The sequence below is a fragment of the Rhinolophus ferrumequinum genome, chromosome 18 (genome assembly GCF_004115265.2).
Source record: "Rhinolophus ferrumequinum isolate MPI-CBG mRhiFer1 chromosome 18, mRhiFer1_v1.p, whole genome shotgun sequence".
In the NCBI taxonomy this organism is placed as follows: Eukaryota; Metazoa; Chordata; class Mammalia; order Chiroptera; family Rhinolophidae; genus Rhinolophus; species Rhinolophus ferrumequinum.
In genome coordinates, this window is record NC_046301.1 from 46,135,030 (window position 1) to 46,155,980 (window position 20,951).

At 38.2% G+C, this 20,951-nt stretch overlaps 1 long non-coding RNA gene across 1 annotated transcript in view; it reads right to left on the bottom strand.

The window, feature by feature from the left end:
- Nucleotides 1-11,329: 11,329 nt before the first annotated feature.
- LOC117037972 (uncharacterized) overlaps nt 11,330-20,951 on the bottom strand; it is a 31,495-nt gene continuing 21,873 nt past the window's right edge. Inside the window, exons 3-4 of the long non-coding RNA XR_004425599.1 lie at nt 18,846-18,951; nt 11,330-11,591 (exon numbers count right to left, since the gene is read on the bottom strand). This is a non-coding gene — a long non-coding RNA (uncharacterized LOC117037972). The remainder of the gene's footprint in view (nt 11,592-18,845; nt 18,952-20,951) is intronic.

Below are 20,951 nucleotides of genomic sequence, written 5' to 3' on the forward strand. Positions count from 1 at the left end.
GCTGTTATTTTTGGATAATGTACACAGATCCACTTCATTTTTTTAAGTTGTTGAATAATATTCTAGTTATGGATACCATAGTTCATTTAACCAGTCCTTAAATAATGGGTATCTAGCTTGCTTTTAATTATTTGATATTTCAAGTAATGCTATAAATGAACATTCTTCTACTTCCTTCTTTATGTACGCCTTTGCCTCTTGGTGCATATGTGGAAGTATTTTTCTAGAACAGGTATGTCATTTTTACAATTAAAAATAGTTTGGAAAGGAATCGTGCTTTGGAAAGTTACTAGAAATTTTTTCTTTTAAACATAAATATCCAACAATATAAATAGAATATATATTAATGAGATGATGGTGTCTCTATTTGAAAGTAACCAAGAGAAATAAAATGAGGGAAAAATGACTTAAAAACCTACCTCATTATCTACATGCCTGAAACATAGTTGATCGGGGAAGGGGAAGAGGACAGGAAGTGTGTACTTCCAGGATTTTTTTTCCAAGTCAAGTTGTTGTCCTTTCAGTCTTAGTTGTGGAGGGTGCAGCTCAGGTCCAGGTCCAGTTGCCGTTGCTAGTTGCAGGGGGCACAGCCCACCATCCCCTGCGGGAGTCGAACCTTGTGGTTGAGAGCCCGCTCTCCAACCAACTGAGCCATCCCGGAGCTCAGCAGCAGCTCAGCTCAAGGTGCCGTGTTCAATCTTAGTTGCAGGGTGGGGAGCCCGCGGAGCCCACCATCCCTTGTGGGACTCGTGGAGTTGAACCGGCAACCTTGTGGTTGAGAGCCCACTGGCCCATGTGGGAATCGAATCGGCAGCCTTCGGAGTTAGGAGCACGGAGCTCCAACCGCCTGAGCCACCGGGCCGGCCCCCCATACTTGGTTTTTGAGATATATATATATATATATATATATATATATATATATATATATATATATATAGAATCAGAGTTGGGAATTGTAACTGAAGAAATAAAGAAATGAGGAAAACAAACAACAGAAATGTGAGGAAGAATCCCCCATGACTGAAGAAATGGGGGACTCACAGGGTAAAGGTTTTCTCAGCACCAAGCAATGCCATGACTCAAAGAGAAAGATTGACCTTGTTTATCAGAAATAACGTCTGTCCATTCCCTAACATGCGTGTGCTGGCCCCCTCTTCTTTCCCTAGTATAGCCTTTCTTCAGCTACTTGAAAGTATAACAACCTTGAATAAAAAAAAAGTTTATTTTCCTCATACTTTTCACATTTCTCATAATTTTCACATTTTTATCCTTTAGTGAGTGAGAAATTAGCAAAGGGTAAGCCTGGTATTCAGAGTTTGGAAGCTTAAAAGAAGACAAAAGCCTTTCTTACCTATTTAGATCCTAGGTCACACCATTTTTCTGTCTGACTTCCAATCATAATTATTTTCTGTAATCACTAAGAGTTTCATGGTTATGCCTTAAAACCCTCCCCCAAACTAAACTTCAGCTACTCTTCATCACACACAACCCAGAACTGAACATGTGAAAAATAGTGATTGAATTGAACTCAGCCAAAGAGAAATGAGGGAAAAGGTGTAAAAATAAGATACTGATGGAAGGTAGGGAATGGGAAGATGGGGATTGAATAAACAGAGCAAAAAGGATATGACAGAAAGAGAGCTATGGGAAGGAGGAGAGATGAGAGGAATGGAGGAAGAACAGAAAAGCGCACTTGTAAAAGTTGAGGAGAGAGGTATGGAAAAATAGTGAGGAGAAGCCTGAGGGGCACTGAACTGGGATGTCACCTGTGCTGTTTATTACTTCCATCGAGATATGGGTAATAAGATGTATGTGAAACCCCAAAAGATCTAGTAAGGGGCACAGGGAGATAAATAGTGTAAGGTGCCTGAGGCAGGGCAGCAAACACACAAACATTACATGCCGGCAGTTAGTGGCAAACTAATGCCAGGCAGTGAGCAAATAGTTACAGGGTGACAGAATCTTCAGCTGGGTCCTCAGCGCATTGCCAGGCCACCAGCAGCAGTGGATATCTCATTTGGGCAGATTTCTCATTTGGTCGCGTTTGCTGTGGATCCTACCATAGCCTTGCAGCTTTACTCCCAGAATGCTCTTGGGTCATGGCCGACTCACTGTCCCAAGTATAAGCCTTAAATTCCAAGGGCATTCTCAGAATCTCTAAATAGTCTGGGGCGGTGGAAGAGGAGAAAGGGGCAGCTATTTCTCAGATCGCTGCTTTCATGGTGTACCTCAAGCCTAAGATAATAAGCAAAGTGTTCTGCCTCAGTTTTTAGAGTTTGAATAAAAAAGTGTTTTTCAGAATACCTGCAAGACATTCTTTTTCGATCCCAAGTTACATAACATACATTATCTCCGCCTTCCATCCCCAGATGCTTGGAAGCTGTCTTATTGTTTCAAGGACTCCTTTAACTTTGAGCACATTTCCCTATGACAACCTGTCCTCCCAGAGGCAATGTGGTGTTAAGGGGAACAGGCTCAGAGTCAGAAAACTCAGCTTGAATTCCAGTTCTACAATGTACCTCTCCGAGCTTCCCTTTTCTTGTTTATAAAATGGACAAGTTGATACTTATCTCCTAAGGTGACCATAAGGATTAAATCACATGTGGAATCTCTACAGAGGACTTGGTACAAATGAGGAACTCATGAAATTTCAGCTTCCTTCCTGTCTCTCCCCCAACCTCCACTTCTCTAGACGGTAACCGGAAGGAGAGGAGGGGTCAGGTACACACAGTTCCTTCTGTGGGCATCCAGCACAACACTGCATGGAATTAAGTACTTAATAAATGCTTTTTGATTAAGTTCAGCATCATCATAGCAGGAGAAAAGCACTTTGCTCAATCACCCTGATTGGATGTTTTTCCTTGGCAGAAATTCAGATGGCACCAATGCTGAATTCAGAGTGTTGTTTTGGCAAATCACATAATGATGCTTCAATTCATTTCCCCCCAAGATGGAATGATAATGCCCATACCTGTCTCACAGCTTTGCTTTTATACCTTTGGACAGTAAGATGTCTAGAATTTGAAGGCCTGCCTTTTGGTCAACAACATAGTCATCTAACAGAGAGGCGGAAAGATTGAGAAGCTGGGGGCTAGTCAGAGAGACTGATGAAGTGGTTGGTCTCTTGTTACCGTCATCCACCCTTTAAAGGAAGAACGGGTCAGTAAGGGGATGAGGCTTTCAGAAGAAACACAATTGTTAGCTGGGGTCTCTTTGTCTTTCTCCTTTCACTGAGTTCTACAGAAAGCTCATTTACACTAAGTGTTTGTGGATTCTGTAGGATTATCTGAGGTTTTACGAAGTGTAAGGCTTTCTGTCATCCTACTGGCTCAGGCTTTTTTCTCTCCTTTGCTTTTCCCTTTTTCTTATGAGAAAAAAAAGATTTCTCCTTGCTTCATGCATAGCCATAGAGCCATTCAATTTTTATCTTTTGTTGCCTGAGCAGGCCCTTGATGCCTCACCCTTCTCTCCAAGCAGCTTATCAAAGTATTTCTTCCAAATATACTCAGGACTCTCCCTAGGAGAAATTCTGTGACATGAAATCTTATGACCTCACCTCCCTTTCTCCTACTCTTCTACTTCATACCACGTTCTCTACGCCACACTCGTGGCTGTTCCCTGACAGCAAGCAATGAGGTTTTGGGCAGCACGGAATGCCCATCCCAATGCTTTTGGGACTGCAAGCTATCTCGAATTTTTAAGGAACTGACTCGTTTCTTAATAGCTAAATAATTGGTTGTAAATTGCCCGGAACCACACTTGATTTGGAGGCGCAGTTCTCATCCAGCCCACTGAGCTGTGCTGTTCCTCTATTAGTGAGATAGAGACAGTGGATTCAGCCATGTAATCTTTCTCATCAAATGGGACAAACATGCGAATTTCTGGCTAAGCGCTTAAAAACAGATACGTTTCCTTTTGTGACATGTAGGAAGCGGTTCTTTAGTGGATCCTAAATAAGTGAAGTGAGCTATTCTTTGAGTAGCATTTGTATGTATGCATCAGGCATTGTGCCAGGAGGTGGACACACCTGAATATCTAAAGACAGAGCTAAAGGGTGAGCCCTTCACTAAGGTGCTTCAGCTATCGTCGTCGTCATCATCATTATCAAGGTCAGATTCATAAGTACTACACTGAGCTCTTGCTGTATACCTGGGTATTCTCTTCTTTGTGCAGGTTGCAGAAGTGTGAAGATAGATAACACAACAATTACTTTAACTGTGAGCTTGAGAAGAGACATCGTGTCTTAATTTTCCCTTTCTCAAGAAGGAGAGCAGAAAAAGGAGATTGGTATTTATTAATGCCCACTATATATTAGGTATTATGTTGCTGTCTTATAAACCTTATGTCTTATTAAACCTTATAACCTTATGAGGTAAATGATACTATGTTTATTTTATAGAAAAGGAAACCAAGGCTCAGATAAGCCAGATGACTTGACCAAAGTCATACAGCCACACCAAGGTGCAAACTCAAGCATATGTGACACCAAAGTCGTGGTTTTCACCATACAAATGCACAACAGCAACAAAGGGAAGTGCAGATGTTTCTGGTGCGAGACTATGTTTTCAGTTCCCTGAAATTATTTTAAAATGGCAAGATTAGGGATCTTGAATAAGGTTTCTGTGTTGTCCTGAAATCAATGTTGCCCATCCATTCTCTTTTTTCTTCTTTTTTAAAACTGTTTTCTTCAACATTGCTTTATAGAACTGCTAGGTAATTGAGGATTTTAAACTGAATGCAAAGAAATATAAAACTGTTTCATTGCAGATTGACTTCCAGTTCATTCTCCTAATTTTCTAGCATATATTGTATTCAAACGGACTCTGCAAATTTTTTATTTTTTTGCTCAAGGGAGAGAGATTCAATGACCATGCTAACATAGCATGACAAAGATAGTGGAATCATTTAATTTGGGTCTTTGCTTCAGGTTGTCTTCGGCCTATCAAGAGAAGGTTAAGGAAGCAACAGATGTTGCTCTCTAGCAGGAGAATCTGACTGATGAGCAGAGTATGTCTTTCTTCCCTGCTATTTTCATGCTACATTTGGTGCTTGAAGAACTTGTATTTGGTGCCTGTTTCAGACATCCTCTACCACCTCCCAGATCTAGACCATTATTATTTCTCACCTGGATAGTTTCAATGGCTTTCTAATTAGTTTTTCTATTTCAGTCCTTATCCTCATCCTAATCTATTTTCTACACATTAGCCAGAGTGACCTGTAAAAAGCAAAAATAAAATCATGACACTCCTATACTCAAATGCTCAAATGACTTGTCATCTCACTCTGAATAAAGTCAGAAGCCCTTCCCCTGGCTTTTCGGTAATGAGAGCAAAGCATCAGAGTTCACGTTAGCCTGGGAGATTCTAGATCTGTACTCACAGAATTCATACAGAAGTATGAGGGTCATTTGGACAGAAGTAGGGCATTTGGACAAGGCATTTAAGGTAATGTACCTTAGAATTTATATGATGAGATAAAACCCAGCACCTCCAACCTTTAATGTCGAAAGGAGAATTTCTAGGGAGAAGGGATAACTAACCAAGTCTGTCTGCTTCTTTGAATTGTACTTTATTTTTTTTTTTAAAGATTTTATTGGGGAACAGTGTGTACTTCCAGGCCTTTTTTCCAAGTCAAGTTGTTGTCCTTTCAATCTTAGTTGTGGAGGGTGCCGTTCAGCTTCAAGTTGTTGTCCTTTCAGTCTTAGTTGTGGAGGGCGCAGCTCAGCTCCAGGTCCAGTTGCCTGTTGCTAGTTGCAGGGGGCACAGCCCACCATCCCTTGCAGGACTCGAGGAATTGAACTGGCAACCTTGTGGTTGAGAGCCCACTGGCCCATGTGGGAATCGAACCAGCAGCCTTCGGAGTTAGGAGCACAGAGCTCTAACCGCCTGAGCCACCAGGCCGGCCCCTGAATTGTACTTTAAATATGGGATCTTCCTGCTTCATTTTACAGCTGCCACTAGCAGGCTGATGCCTTAGTTTCCTCATTTTGTAAATGGAGATACTATTAGTAGTCCTATCTCACAAAGTTGTGGTAAAACTTTAAATGAGTTAGTATGTGTAAAATGCTCGGAAGAAATCCTGGTACACAGTATATACTTAGTAAATTTTAGCTGTTAGTATTATAGCAATTCTATCTTAGTACCTAACCGTTATCATTGTATTCATGTAATATAATTGGTCATATCTCAAGCAGCAGCTAATTCAATTTATCTATCACGGCTCATAGACAGTTATTTACATGGGCAAGGATAAAGGCTAGGACAAATTTATCCTAAGGCATTTTGATGAGAAAATAACATGCTACCTAAACTTTCTATGCACATACTAAATAACAAGATCCTCTACCTCTAAATTCACTTTCATCTTGGATGGGAAAATTGATACCATTTTAATTATTTTTAAAAGATTAATAAATACTGTTTTTAAAGAATGCATTTTCATTGTGTTTTCTTAATGTAGAGTCTTTCTTTGGAATAGGGTCTCACTTAGTGAAAACTTCCGTGCTTGGCTGCCTGTATAACTAAGACTTACCCATCACACCTTATGTAGGAAACCCCATCCTGTCATTCTGCAATATGGCAAGAATTCAAGAAGTTCATGTACCACTGGGAGAACAAAGAGAAATGGAAGCTGTGTGATCAGCAGTTAACAAGCAAAGGAGAACAAGTGTGTTGTCAGGGAAATAAAAAGTCCATTTTGTTTCAGGGACCACTAGTAATTTAGTTTTGTTCTAAGATTTGTCTTTGACATCAATTTCCATGGAAAGCGCAGAATTCTAGGAAGGAGGATAACAGGCTGCATCCCCTCTGGGGCAATTATAAGAGGGAAGTCAAGCGTGGGTTAAGTACTTTCATGCGTCCCCTGAGAACTTCTGTCCTTTTTAATGCTCCTCTTTCCTCTTCTTTCTTCTCCCTACCCCACAGTCTGATCCTGTACTACTCTATCATGACCCCAAACACCACTGCTACCTTTTAGTTGTTTAGGACCTAGCAACACATTGTCCTTTCTTTGACCACCGCCCACCTTCTCACCACTATGCTTCCCCCCAGCAACTGTCCACATTGAAAAGAACTTGTTCTTTTCCATCATATTTTCTCTCCTCAAGGTCCTGGTAAGTGATGGCTGCTCATTGGATAAGTTAACTAAAGGAGGGAACAGCCAATATTGTTTTTTGTGTTTTTTTTTTTAAATATATAACCCTGTAAAATGTATTTGCTCATTAATAGAGGTGTCCAGAAGTGGCAACGCCTTACCTAAAGGACTAATTTCTCTAATAATGGAATTAGAGGCATTTTGGCATGGTAGTTGGGGAGAGATTTTTTTTTTTCTGTATTATATCATCAAGAAATTTAATTTTATTACATCATGTTCTAATTTAAACATGTATTACCCACTGGGGCCAGGTTTTTTGTCATTGTTTGTTTTTGTTTTTATTATTATTTTTTGTTGACATTTAATTCATATACCATAAAGTCCACCATTTCAAGTGTACAATTCAGTGTTTCTAAATATACATATTTATAAGGTTGTACAACTATGACCACTATTGAATTCGTCACTCCAAATGGGGAAATATTTTTGAATGGGAAAATCTTTCAGCAGTATGTCTCAAAACAGGCCTACTTCATAAGACTGTACCTAGAAAAGAATAATTGGAATGCCCTTTAGAAGATTTTGAATTCTTTTGAGTAAGAGGAATATCCAAGGCAATCACACAACAACATCTTCCTATAATTAAATTGATTACATTTACTAATTAAATTGACTGCATTTACAATTAATTGATTGCACTCTGAGTGTTCTTGTAAATTTGCAAGTATTTTGCTCTACTAAAGAAAAGAGAGCAGATGAGATAAGGACAGTAGGGGAGAAAATATATCTTTTCCTCACCAGTTTAAAATAATTAGCATGTTCTTTATTTTAAGGAAGGGTGGTAGAAAAACGGATTGGGATTTGGGTTGTATTATTTAGAATTCTCTTGTCTGCAAGCAGCAGAAACCAACCCTCACCAGCACTAAGAAGAGAGATGGAGATGGAGATGGAGTGGAGGCGGGGGGCGGATTTGAGAGAATTTGTTACAAAGATATAGGCAGGGACACATGCCTGTAGACTGGAACTAGAGCCTGCAGCATCCTAATGAACCAAGGAAATATTTTGTTCCATTTCTCATCTGCTGTGTTCTCTTGACTTGCTGACCAACTTCCTCTGTTTCCACATGGGAGAAAACCTAACTGCCAAAACATTTCAAATTTTTATTAGCCTACAGGTCCAGCCACCTGGTGAGAGAGTTTTGCAATTCCCAAGGATGGAGATTGGTCCAGTTTTGGACTGTTGGCCATAGCAGAACCAATCTGTTGGTGATAATTTAAATAAACTTTAAGGGTAAGAAAGGCAGGAAGGAGTTCCTAGAAGAGAAATTTGGGCATCCAAATAGGCTTTCACTATTGCAATCTTTGTGATTTCATCCACCTAAACAAAATGGCTTCTGCTTGAAATTCCTACCATTCCCTAAACTTACCACCACTAGCCATGGGAAAAGAAATATTCCCACTGCTCTGTTTGAAAATTAATGACAGCCAACACTTCTAATGTCTTATTTCTTGAAGAAAGTGGTGGCACTTAGTCATACATGGTAGTAAACTATACAATATAGTCTATTCAGCTTAGCCTTTCGATGAACTGCAGTGAAGACTGACTAGAAAACAGCATCCAGGGGAAGATAACGAAGGCTCTGTTACTGACATAGTCTCAGATGTCCATCTGAGAGTTTTCCATCCCATCATTTAAATAATGAAGAGCTATTGGGGGTTGAAGCCAAATGCTTTTGTTACCCAGCTAAAAGCTCGACAGGAACCAGAACAAAGCCTTCTTGAGATTTTGCAGAAAGCATTCTTTCTGAGATTCTAGTAAATGGTACCTGCAGATAGGCTTCTGTGATTGCCATATTTTGCTTACAAAGGGTATTTAAAAATTACATGAAAAACAAATGGCCAATAAGAATGTATAAGTGTGCAACTTCATTACTAATAAAATAAATAAAAAATCAAGCAAAAACCATTGGTTTAGTTAGCAATTTGGCAATACATTGAAGAAACGTGTTCATTATTGATTCAATGTGTTGAAATGGGCATTGCTGAGAGGCTCTGCTGACAGGGTGAAAATTGGCACAAACTTTCTAGAGGTCAATTCGGCTGTCTGTATCAAGTGTTTTGTTGTTTAGAAGTACTTTAAAAAAGGAATTTACATCAAAAACACTCACACACACAAATATGTACAAGTGTGTTTCTTATGACATTGTTTCAATAACCAAAGATCAAAGAGAAAGAAAAAAATCAAAACATCACGTATAATAGGATGAAATGGCTAAGTAAATAAAGGTTTAGCAACACAATAGAATACTATGCAACTGCTTTAAATGAGGCAACGATATTAATATCACTCCTACTTTGGCTGATGTTCTACTTGCTGAAACCCTTCACCATCTGCTCGATCCCTCCTGCCTGGCTGGAGATCCCTTTTGGGCTACTGCTGGGTGAACCTCTCCAGTGTTTCTTAGGCCTGAGTTGTTCTCTATTCTCCTGTTTGTTATGATCCCAAAACTTAATAAATGGCCTTCACATATAAAAGACTAGCACTCATTTCTCACCGTTCCCCAGATTTATACCAGCAACTCCTTATAAAAGTTGCCTTTGATTATTGACCCTTGAAGCTTTACGTATCAGTCACTGGCTGGGTGATCTCTACCCACTCTCTCAATATTTCCATTAGTTACTAGCGTCACTAGCATACTAGCACACTGGTACAATTGATATAAAATCTTGGCATATATCTTTTGGCGCATATCTTTTGACTCATTCTGCATTCTTTAGTCACAGTCCAAATGGTTCTTCCTTCCAGGGTCTTGAGAATCTTCCTGTGCTTGATAGTTCTGATTCTCATCATCTTTTGCTATCCAGTCCCATCCTCCTTTTTTCTAATACACCATTTCCCCATTTCTTCCACTGTTTTGATCATGGCATTTCCTCTTTCAAAGTTTTGCAGTGGCATTTGATATGCCTAATCGTAACAGATGGAAAACCCTCCAGCTAAATCAACACTGCTCATTCACTTCTTCCTGTACCTGCTTCCCCGAGCTTATTTCATATTATGTTCTATCCAAGTTCCTCTCCTCCATCCAAAACTACCTACTTTCCTTCTCTTGTACTAATACACAAATATTGTTCCAGGAAAGATCAAATACGTTAATGATTTCTTCCTGAGCGATTAGTGTGGGGAACCCTGGAGTTGGCAGTCATAGATTTGCATCCCAGCTGTGCCATTCACTGAGGTGACCCTGTTGAAGCTACTCCTTTAAACGGTTTCCCCACTTACAAAGGTCAAAAGTACCAGCCCTAGACTTGTGAGAACCCCCTGAGATAATGCATGATGATAAAGTGTTTTCTAAACCGCTAGGCAATGTGCAAGAAAAATGGAGCTTAGTGACATGGACAGCTCAATATCCAGAAAGCTGCTTTGACATGATCTGATTTTGACTGAAGGGGCACGTATCAAATAATTTTCTAATATAAACATTTTAAAAATTAAAAAAAAAAAACGCACAAAAAACAACCCAAACATCTGATGTGCAGATGTCACTGCTTGGTTCTTGCCTTTTACTTGAGAATCTGTTCTCTGCTCAGCATCTTTGTTCAGTATGACAATCTTGGCTCCTTAAAAGCTGGCAAGGCAAACTCTTTTCTCTGAGGATATTTAAATCTTTCTTGGCTCATGGTCGTTTCCTCTTGGGTGTTGAAATGAAAAGATGCCTTCCAGCCTTTCTGAAATAGAGCTGTAAGGAAGACTTGGGATGCTCTCATGTTGACAAAATGACCTTTGTAAATCACAGATGTCATGGGCTGTGGGCAAGGGTAACACTTCTTCAAGGGCTCTCAGATCTCCTGCTTTAGTTTTAGATTCTAATTATTTAGGTTATTTTTCTAACTCTCTCTTCCTTTTCTTTCTTAGTGCTAATTAACTGAGGATATTTCCCTGACATTTTTTTCTCCGTTATTTTCCCAATGTTTGCATTTTTTTTCCTGGTAGTTCTGACAGACCATCTGTCAAAACTTTGCTGGTTTCACAGCAGTTCCATGCTGTTCTTCCCCCCTCTTTCTCCTTTTAAAATTGCACATACAATACACAAATACATTCTCATTGCAAATGGTTTAAACAATGGAGAAGTTTACAGAGTAACATATTGGGGGTCCTATTCACCCCATTCCAATTCTGAACTCTCTCTCCAGAGGTAACCAGCACAATTAGTTTGATGGGTATCTGTATTAGTCAGGGTTCTCCAGAGAAACCAATAGGATCTCTCTCTCTCTCTCTCTCTCTCTCTCTCTCTCTCTCTCTCTCTCTCTCTCTCTCTAATAAAAATTGGCTCAGGTGGTTATAGAGGCCAAGAAGTCCCACAATTTGCCATCTGCAAGCTAGAGAACCAGGGGAGCAGGTGGTGCCATTCGGTCTAACTCTGAAGTCTTGAGGATGTGGGAGAGTGACGGTGTAATTCCTCACTTCAGTCCAAAAGTCCAAGAACCAGGAGCACTGACGTCCTATGACAGGAGAAGATGGATCTCTTAGCTTAAGCAGAGAAACCGAATTCACCCTTTCTCCACCTTTTTGTCTTATTCAGACCCTCAAGGGATTTGATGACGCCACTCGAATCCGTGAGGGTGATCCGCTTTACTCAGTCTGGTGATTCAAATGTTAATCTCTTCCAGACACTCACAGATGCACCCAGAAATGATCTTTTATTACCTATCTGGGCGTCCCTTAGCCCAGCCAAACTGACAAAAGAACAGGAAGATAAATCTAAATAAAAGATAAGGAGGGAAAAAAAAAGTTAAATATAAGGTAAACCCAAAATAGATCCCTTGTTTTACAAGCAGATAAAATTGAACAATTATGTGAAATAAATAAATTTATGAATTGGTGATAGAGCGAGGAGTTAAATTGTGGGGTGAAACTGACAGTAAAATATCTGAGTATTTTAGAAATAAACATACTTAACTATTGAGGAAAAATAAAGAGAAAACAAAAATAAAACAAGCATTACTGCAGAGAAGGAACTCTGAGCCATTAGAAGATGTGTGCATTTTCTGAGCCTGCCGAGAACGGCTTTCCTGGAGTAGACTGGGATCTGATCTTGGGTAGCCTGTTGTGCCAACCAACCCCGGGGGAACGAGCATGGAGAGGCGGAAGGGAAGCCAGCATCACTGTACAACTATCAGAATTAAAAACTGAAGGAAGGAAGGAAGGAAGGAAGGAAGGAAGGAAGGAAGGAAGGAAGGAAGGAAGGAAAGAGACTATCTAGTTTTGAAATGTGAACATAATAAAACCAGAAACATGAAAATGTTGGTTTTATAAGTCTGGCTGCAGTATATTGATATTTCCATACCATTTAGTAGTCACATAAAAATAGTAGTCCTGCTACTCAGATACCATTACGATGATTCTCTAAATATTAAGACTCAGTTCAATTTGATTCAGTCTTTTCCCTGTAGTTTTAACCATTGTTTCCATTTTTATAACTAATGTCATACACATATTATCACACGAATATTAAGAGAAGTATTGAGCAATAGCTTATGAACAACTGGTGAATAACATGCATACTTAAAACCAATCATGGTAAATCAGTAACCATATTGTATTTTAGAAAATATCTTTTTTCCTTCAAAGTTATTTTGGGTGGCTTGGTTCCTCTGAACAGTGTCCTAAGCCCTTTATTCTGCCTGTACATGTGCTCTGAGGCAGATTATTGAAAGTGCAGGTGAAGGGTAGATTTCATTGCAATTTGTAGGCTCTGTTCTCATTTGGAAGAATGCAAGCCAAACATAATTGCTTCAATTCACTGGTCTCTGGCTGGGTTTCTTGCATGAAAAATAATAACAGAAGGCAATTAAACACACGAACAGACTGAATAAAATTGTAGTGCGTTAACCCTGAAAGAACACACCTAAATGCCATTCTTGTGATTATGCTATTTCAGAACATGTCTGCTGGCAAAAGGTGTTGCAGATGTGTGTCTTCCCGAAAAACTGGTTTAATTTCATACACATACACAAATTGTCTGTGTGTACATAAATTCCCACAACATGTTCATGAAATTGAACCACCTTTTCATTCTTCTCTTTCTCCCAATTAGGATATTTTTTCTTTTGTATTATTCTTGATTGTTTTTCACCAAGTAAATCCAACGGAGAGTTTGCCATTTTTAATTATTACGTAAACAATTCACCTGGCTTTAAAAGCCAGGAACATAATGGTTGTAGATCAGAGTCACATATTCATGGATATTTTAACACCAAAGTACCTGAACTCTAGTTTGTGGCATGAAAGATCAGACACTCAGGACTTTGAAGGCTCAGAGGGATAGAGATCAAGTTATGGTTGGAGAACTGGGCAGAAGTCAGACAGAGCGATGTTTTCCAATGCACCCACAAACCCTACATGTGTACCTCAGCTTAGTTCTGTGCATATTCATTTCTAGACCCACCTACACTGTCTTTAAACTTGTTTTTCTTAAAATATAAGCTTGGTGACTAAATTTCTTACTTTATCTGTACATCTCTAAAATGGGAACAAAGGCAAATGGAATGAAAGGAATATATTTCCAATTTTCTAACACTGATGGAGAAGATTGCCAAAAAGTTATGTGCTACATGCTTCTTTTTTATTTTTTTTAAGGAGGGCACAGCTCACAGTGGCTCCTGCTGGTATCTGGCAACCTTGGTGTTATCAGCACCACGCTCTAACCAACTGAGCTAACCGGCCACGCCCCACACTTCATTTTTAAAAGTTGTAAAGAGTCAAGTCTATCATTTCAGCTTTAGATACAAAACTAAAATACACTTACATTTGCCCACTACTAATCTACTTCATATGGGTTTCCTTTTATAAAACTGTTTTACTGAATTGGTATATATTGTCAACACACCAGGTAAAGAGGTTAAAACATATTTTAAGTGGATCATTTGTAGAGTAATTGTGTGCTTCAACGTGACTGTCAAGATTGAACTAAATCAAACCTCAGAGTATTCTTTGTATATTTATGGTATTTCTCTTTCCAGACATTTTCTATTTCTAGACAACATATAGGAAAATTAAGAGGTAAGGATAGTAAAGAAGCAATGAGGTATTCTATATTTGGAAATACGATTTTTCCCTTTTGAAAGAGTGCGTTCATTGCTTCAGAGAGGAACTAAGATCACCTGGAATTTCAAGATCTGGCTATAAATAGAATATCTAGGGCTATTTCTTTTGTCAAGTTGATGTGATTTCTCTATTCCCCCTCAGCTAATTTCATCCAAATTCCTTACTTTTTCTTTTTGGTAAAAGTAGATTTTCTTCTTCAGGCACTAAAACACACAGATTATTATTTTGAACTATCAGAGACTTGGTTTATAGAAATAACTCAAAAGTTTTTATTAAAAATTTTTGATGAGGAAGTGGGGGACATTGCCTAAATATATAAGGACACAAATATTTTCAATGGGCAAATCATATTTTTATAACGTAAATGGTTGATTTGACATTTCTACTCCCTAAATTCTGAACAAAAGCATTCTGAGAAGCTAAGCATTTTTAGTTGGCAATAATTAAGATATTTATGGCAAACATCACTCCATTTACAAAGATTCAGGTCTTACCAACCATTTGACAATGCCAAGCAAGCCCATCGGCTTTAGCCATCCTGTCCAAGACAGACCCAGAACCAGTGGGAAATCGAATTTGGCCATCCTAAGATATTTTTTCTCTTTTTTGAGAGAGCCTTCTTCCTCTTCTTCTTTTTTTTTAAATTAAAGTTTATTGGGTGACAATGGCTAGTAAAGTTACATTGGTTTCAGGTGTACAATTCTGTAAATCATTACCTATGTATCACATTGTGTATTCACCACCCAGAGTCAATTCTCCTTCCATTACCATAAATTTGATCCCATTTACCCTCATCTAGCACCCCTGCCCCCTGTACCCTCTGGTAACCACTAAACTATTGACTGTATCTAAGATATATGTGCTCTGATGTTCATTGCAGCTTTATTTATGGTGGCCAAGACATGGACACGACCAAGGTGTCCTTTGATAGATGGTTGGCTAAAGCAGATGTAGTATACATGCACAAAGGAATATTACTCAACCATAAGAAAAGGTGAAACAGTGCCATTTGCAACAACATGGATGGATCTTGAGATTATTATGCTAAGTGAAATAAGTCAGATAGAAAAAGCCGAGAACAATATGATTTCACTGATATGTGGGATATAAAACTGAAAACAACAAAGGAATAAGACAAACACATAAAGAAACATCCTAAGATTTTAGAAAAGTAGTAGATTCTGTATTTCTAAAAAAATCTAAACAACATGTTTTGGCTTTCTTAGTGACCTCATGATCACTAAATCCACATCTTTTTATGACAGCATATATGACACAAGCTGATTGTGAAAGGAATGGTGAGCAAAGGCTACTCCTCCTGGTGTCTACAGTGCTGAACTTGAATCTGGTAAAACATTGGCAAAAATGGGACAAGGGAGGGTGACATGACCATGAGAGAAGGAAGGGATGGGACAAACAACCGATGTCTAAGAGTGAGAAAGGAAAAAGCAACTCTTACCAGCTGGGAGCTGGCCTGGTACCACCAACTGGGCCTTGGCACCAGTAGCTAGGCCATCATGCTCTCCTGTTGAGCACAAACAATGTCTGAGAGCATGAATATTAGATGAGGTCACTCTGTGTCAGTGATGAAGTAAAAACAAAAACAAGATCACTCAGTAACTGAGTCTGAACTCAACAAAAGCAAACCTATAAAGATGATCAAATGCCCTCTCTCCTAGCAGAGTAACTCCTGGTTCTTTACCAATTGCAGCTGTAGCTCCACTTCATTCCCCCTGTGTTCTAGCTAAAAATGATTAAGATACTCCATCATGGAATTGCTCTTACTTCCCGATAACTCCCAAGCCATGGCAAATGTCTGCTTTCTTGAACCCACCCTCAAAATGCCTAACACAAGCCTAATTCCATAGAAAATTCCTAATAACTTTTTCTTAATGAGATGTCCCCAGAGTTTCCCCATGGTGTGTGGTCTATGTGATTGCAATGAGCCCAGTCCATAAACCCAAATTTGTTTGACTTATTGGTGGTCTTTGGCTGTGGTGCATTGACAACTGACAAACCCAGATTTAGAATTTCTATATATTTTCTTTCCAAAATTTGTCAGAATCACCTGAGCCTGCTTTTAAAAATGAAGATTCCTGGGCTCAATCCTAAATCCCTGGAACCTCTCTGCTGAAGCCCATATTCTGCATTTTAACATGCTCCCCCAAGTGATTCTTATATGCATGAAAGTGTGTAAATGACTGCTAGATGTTTTCCATGTATGTTGAAGAAGTGTTCATTGAAGTAAAGCCAGAATGAGACCATGCACCTTACCCAAATCTGTAGCCACCTCTTTGAAAATCACTTCTCATACTTGCCAAGTTAAAAAATTTCATAAATGCAGTTAATTGAGCCTCAGTATTTGCAGATCTCAATTTGGTGAATTTGCCTACTTACTAAAATTGGTTTGTAACCCCAAAATCAATATTCATGACATTTTCCATGGCCATTCGCAGTCATACACAGAGTCCCCCAAATTTGACTCACTTGATGTCCTCACTCCTAGCTGAGGTCAAAGAAGGCACCTCTCTGCTTTGTTTCAGCTCTGATGCTGTCATGGCCAGAGGATGGAGATGGTAGGAGCAGTGTAGGAAGCTCCTGGGCCAGTTGGAGGACGTTTAAGTCCCCACTCTGGCAAGTGTTGTGAGGTGACCTCAGGCAAATCACTTAATACTTCTGAATCTCTCTCTCTCTCTCTCTTCCTCTTGTGCACTCATGATTTTTTTTTTTTGGACGCGAATAGATAAATTCTTTATTATCCACCATTATGGTTTACATAGGTATCTACTCACTTCCACAGAGCCAGTAAATCCCAAATGAGCATGAAGCTTGTTTAATTTTGGATCTACCCTCTGAGTTCTTGGCTACACCCTCTGAGTCACTCTTTTACATAAAAGATAGCTCATTTCCAGCTGTACAGTTTTCTTTCTTTTTTTTTAAAATTTATTGGGGTGACAATTGATAGTGAAATTACATAGATTTCAGGTGTACAATTCTGTATTACATCATCTATAAATCCCATTGTGTGTTCACCACCCAGAGTCAGTTCTCCTTCCATCACCATATATTTGATCCCCCTTACCCTCATCTCCCACCCCCCAGCTTTTTTAAATTGTGGTAACATACACATAAAATTTACCATTTTAATCACTTTGAAGTGTACAATTCAGTGGTATTAAGTACACTCTCAATGTTATTCACTTTGTGGAACTTTTTTCATCTTTCCAACCAGAAGCTCTGTACCCACTAAACAATAACACCTCATCCCTTTCTGCCCCCAGTCCCTGGAAACCTCAGTTTTATTTTCTGTCTCTATGATTTTGCCTATTCTAGGAAGCTTATATAAGTGGAGTTATAAAATAGTTGTGTTTTCTGTGTCTGGCTTATTTCACCTAGCATAATATTTTCAAGTTTCATCCATGGTGTAGCATGCATCAGAATTTCATTCCTTGTTACAGATGAATAATATCCCATTGCATTATATAGCACATTTTGTTTATTCTTTCTTATGGACATTTGGGTTTTCCTCCTTTTGTCTATTGTGAGTAACACGCCTGTGAACGTTCTCATACCAGTGTATACAGAGGGTGCCAAAAACATGTATACCCATTTTAAGAAAGGAGAAAACTGTATTAAAATTGTAATACTCAATATACAGCGATAACAAAAGATAAATTCAAGTCACGTTTGACTTCTGCAATTACAAGAGGTGGCCAAAGTGGTTACCATAAGCATCCAGACACTTCTGATTATGGAGAACTACTGCTGAAGCAACGTTTATCAAGGTGTCCACTTGTATACATTTTTTTGGCACTTTCGGTATTTGAGTCCCTGTTTTCAGTTACTTTGGGTATATATCTAGGAGTGAAATTGCTGGATCATATGGTAATTCTGATTAACTTTTTGAGGAACTGACACTTTAGGAAAATTTCTTAAATTTTTTGCCCACTAATAGTGACTAAATAGCGACAGCATCCTTGAAGACATATTTTATAACGTTTTTCCCTTCTGGTTTACTTGTTATTATAATAAATGCTCCAGCTACCCCTTATTAGATTGATTATCAGGAATCCTAGCCCTCTTTTTTTTTGTTTAAATAATAGATTCCAAGTAAATTGGACAAGGACATGTCTAGCTCTATATAATTATTATTCTACTACTAGTAGTTGTAGTGGTAGCAGTAGTCGTGGAAGCATTAGTAGTACAGTACTGGATTGTTTATAAAAAGCAAACATTTTCCATGTATTAGTTTCTTCTCAAAGCATATCTCTAGTGCAGATACCCAGCCCTAACAACTATTAGATAAAAAAACACTTTAAAATGGTATTTCAGAAATTAAATCCAAGTTTCTCAAAGACATATGGCTGCATCTACAGTGATTGCAGGTGAGGGCAAACACAGTGGTAGATTTTTTTCCTGTGTGAGGATTGAAATCAGTGGTACTGCACCCTACAGTACTATAATTTCCAAATTGGTGTTCATTCACACACCCTACTGAATTGGCAATGAAGTGTTAAACACAGACTTGACTACATTTTCCTAAGAGTCCTATACCAGACTCTGACTGACTGATTGCGTGAAGCAACAAGGCCCTTTAGATAACAACAATGACAACAAAAGGATAACGTGGGTCTTAACTGGTGACTCACTTGAGTTGATGTGGTCTTTCAGCAATTGCAGTGAGGATCAGGTGCTTCTAGATGGTTCTGGAGGGTGACAACAGGGACAGTAGCCTTTCCAAGAAGGGTATAAAGCCTGGAAAAAAATGTTTATGGATTAGAGCACACTTCTCTGATAAACACATCACGGTTCTCCTACACTCCTCCCTCCTTTTTACAAGGTTTGTGTATCCATCATACCCACCCATCCATCCAACCACCAGCCCACTTTCAGCAGATTTGTCATTATCTTTGTAGTAGGAGCAGAAAGACACAGAAAGTCAGCTGGATTTGTGCAAATGGGTTTCAAATTTATATCTACTAAAATGGAAAGCCCTTTGTTAGCAAAGTTTTATAGACCAGGAGAATTAAACTATCTACAATTAAATTAGTCCAGGTCTATGGCTGACGATTGGAAACCTTATAAATTTCTCAGTCTGCGTCAGTCAAGAGACTTAGAGTGTTCCTTGTGCCTTTTACCGCAAAGCAAGTTTTTAACAGGGGTTTTCAAAATTCCTGGGCTAGCCTTTGGGAAGAGGAAAAAAAAGGAGTAAATAATTGCTTCCGTCTGTGGCTTCAATACTTTCCCCTCATACAATTCTTATTTTTTAAAAAATAACTTTATTGAGATATAATTCACATATAACGAAATTCAGCCTTTTGAAGTGTATAATTCAATAATATTTAGCATAGTCACAGAGTGGTACAACTATCTCCACTATCTAATTTCAGAACATTTTCATCACCCTAAAAAGAAACCTTGTACCCGTCAGTAGTCATTTCTCATCCCCTACTTTCTCTAGTCTCTGGTAACTACTAATTTACTTTCTGTGTCTATGATTTACCCATTCTGGACATTTCATATAAATGGAACCACAGCATATGGCTCTTTGTGGCTGGCTTCCTTCATTTAGCATAATGTTTTTAAAATTTTTGTTTATGTTGTAGCATGTATAAGTACTTCATTTCTTTTTATTTCTGAATACCATTCCATTGTATGGATATAACACATTTTGTTTATCCAGCCATCAATTGGTGGACATTTCGGTTATTTCCAGTTTTTGGCTATTATGAATAATGCTATGGACTTTGGTGAACACTTTTTTTGTGTGGCCACATGTTTCAATTGTCTTGGGTATACACCTATGGTTTCAAAATTTTAATGTAATTGAACTATTGTTTAAGCAAATTCATATAGACAATTTCACTCTCTAGGGGTAAATTCACGTGATAGTAGTTTCATTTTATAACACATGATATTTTAAATGAATTGACTTCGAAATTACTACTTGAAGTAGGACTAAAAAATGGTGGGACTATTAAGACACATTGTTTACAATCAGATTATAAATGCAAAAATAATGTTGCATATCTTGAATAGAATTCAGAAGTACATTAAAAGACTGTAACTCTATGACCAAGTGGGATTTATTCCAGAAATGCAAATATAGCTTATAGCTTTAAAAAACTATTCATATAATCCACTATATTAACAAGTCAAAGGAGAGAAATTGTATGATCACCTTGATTGATGCCAAAAATGCATTTAATAAAATTTAACATCCACTTCCAATAAAAACACTTAGTGAAGTAGAATTATATGAATATTTCTTTAATTCATTAAAGTCTGGAGTAAAATAGAGGGGCCACTAATATATTAACCAAGGAGTCAAATAAGGAATGAAAGCAGCAAAAGTATCATTTTTGCAGGTGACTTTAAACTATATATACAAAATTAATGTTGGCTTATAGACAAAAAATACCTAGTTATAAAAGATATTGACAGACAACACATAAATTTCAATAGTAACAAAACTATAAATTACAATTAGAAAACCTTAACAAGAAATGAAGAAAATGACCAAATTTTATTGAGGTCTGATTCCAAATACAATGCTTTAATCACTATGCTGGATATACTCACACATATTAATTTATATGATGAAGGTAGCATTTTAAATACGTGTTTTTTTATTAAAAAAGATCATTCTGTGAGGGTTTGGGACAATACGTCAGTCATTCAGAAAAACAAAACAGATCAAGATTTCACCTCCTTACAGGTAAATACCTGTTAGATGGATAAAAGATGTGTGACAG